This window comes from Hyaena hyaena, unplaced genomic scaffold (assembly GCF_003009895.1).
Source record: "Hyaena hyaena isolate Hyena2069 unplaced genomic scaffold, ASM300989v1 scaffold_2128, whole genome shotgun sequence".
NCBI lineage: Eukaryota > Metazoa > Chordata > Mammalia > Carnivora > Hyaenidae > Hyaena > Hyaena hyaena.
This window is the reverse complement of record NW_024082758.1, coordinates 32,892-35,214: the sequence shown is the minus strand read 5'-3', so window position 1 is coordinate 35,214 and position 2,323 is coordinate 32,892.

The window sequence follows — 2,323 nt, the reverse complement described above, 5'->3', positions numbered from 1 at the left end:
TAAAAAATTTTTTTGCTTTAGGTCAAAGGGCCCGTTGATTCAATTTCAACATTGGTATTCAGTAAGCTGTGTTTTAATTTGAACCTAAATGACACAGCCATGGCTGTTGTAGAAAGGTAGTGAAATCAGATCTTTAAATGCTTGTTTTTGTTGCCATATTTTAATGTGAAATAAAAGCCAAATAGGGATTCTCAGAGGATTTATGAAACACAACTACTACTGCTACCACACACATACACACACATACACACACACACACACACAAAATTTTAAAATATAAAAGATTTTAAGAATTATTACTAAGAGGAGCAATAGGGCTATTAGATGGAATATATATTTATATATAGTATAAATTCAATGAAATATATAGATTATAGTATTTAAAAACCATTAAAATCAAGTAGAGACATAAAATACCTTCGTAATTGTGTAAAGTTGGATATGTATTCTTTCACTTTATCACTTACATCACTTTTTTTCAACAAAGATGCATAAAACAGGGCTAAACCTGGTAAGCATGTAAAATGAGTAGATTTTCTTCAACTCTCTCATACTTCTCTGTTAATTGCTCTTCATTATCTACCCCTACCACCTTCCAGAGAACTCTTCTATATCTTCTCTTTTCTAAACCTACTTTTCAGTAACTAATGTTAAAAATTCTCTGGCACCTGAATTCCTACCAAATTATAGATGACTTAAAAAGATCAAATATAGAATGTCTGACACTTATAATTTAAAAGAGGAATTTATAGGACATAGTAGAAAAGAACAGTATCAAGAATGAAGGGATATAGATTCAAGAAATTCATGATTTGATCTTTTCATTTGTTAACTTTCTGACTTTGAGTAAATCATTTAAACTCTGAGCTTTAGTTTTCTTTCATCAATGAAAATAAAGAGCCTACCTTATAGGGCTACTATGACCAATAGCACTTCATATGAGATTTTGCAGAGAGCCTGTCATATAGTAGGTGCTTGCTAAATATTCCTCCACTCACCATGAGTCACTGAACTCAAAGGATGAAAGTTCTAAGGATAACATTCCTAATGTTACTTGTAACCAGCAGAGAAGGCTATTTTGTACTTCTAATCTGTTGAGAATGATTGATTACAGGCATTGGTGGGTAGAGTGAATAACTTTGGGGAGGCTCTTCTAGGTTTTGTTCTATAATTCTATATTTATGTCCATTTGAGTGATCTAACAACCCTATCTAGCTTAGCGATCTTTCACATTTCATGCTTATTTATGTCCTAAAATGATTTCTCATGGAAGACACAACCGTGGGATGGGAGGACAGTATCATAGCATTACCCAAGATTGTTTATGGATAGCTATCCAGTTTAGTTATTCCCATGCTCGGGAATCTCTACAGTGCATCATTTTGACCAGCAATGATATTTGGGTGCTGCAGAACACAGCTGATGAGCACACTTCCTAAGCCTCCCTGTTGCTGAACTCAGCCAAAAAGCTGCACATGAGTCTAAACAGATGTTTCTGTTGTTTAGGCCAATGAAGTTTATAGAGTGCATGTTTATCTTTCAAAAGAGAATGTGGAGAGTTCATTCAGTCTTCAGATCCAATCTTTCCAGAGGTTGGCCTGCTTGGTAAAGTTGGAACAGAAACTTGATGAGTACACAGAGTCATTTGGAGGATGTCAAAAAAGATAGTCCCTTTACTACTTGTTAGAAAGGAAGTAGGACACATGGAAGCTGATTTGCCTGAAAATGGTTGACACTTTAAAATTCTCAGCATGAACAACAATAAAAGACTGAGCCTGCATTTTAATACATTTTATGCCTCTTCAGTATAACTGATATCTAGCAAAATGCCAATTTAGTCAATAAGAAAAAAGCACAAAGCATCAGAATTTCCTACACATGTTTTGTATGATTAGAATACAATTATCCACACAAGGAGAAAAACATCAAGGAAATGAAAATTTCATATATCATTTATGTGAATCATCTCTGATTTAAAGTGCTGGCCACAGAAAAAGAAGATTGTACTTGTCCAACTAAGCATTTGTCTTCTAACAGTTTGAGAAAGGAGACAGATATGAAAATAGTCCGTCGCAGTGCAGTACTATGAAATATATACAAGCTCTACCTTGGGACATTTGTCTTTTTGTTGCCAAATGTCAGATTGCCTTCCTATTTTAAGAGGAATGCCAACGTAAGTGGTAGGAAGGGCTCTGTTCTTTGTATTAAAGACTGAAAAGAGCAGAAAGTACTCTCTAAATCTTCTCAGTGAAGAGTATGAGTATGCCACCCAAGTATGACAAAAAGCTAAAGGGAGCACCATGGGTGTGTGACCTGTGCTTAG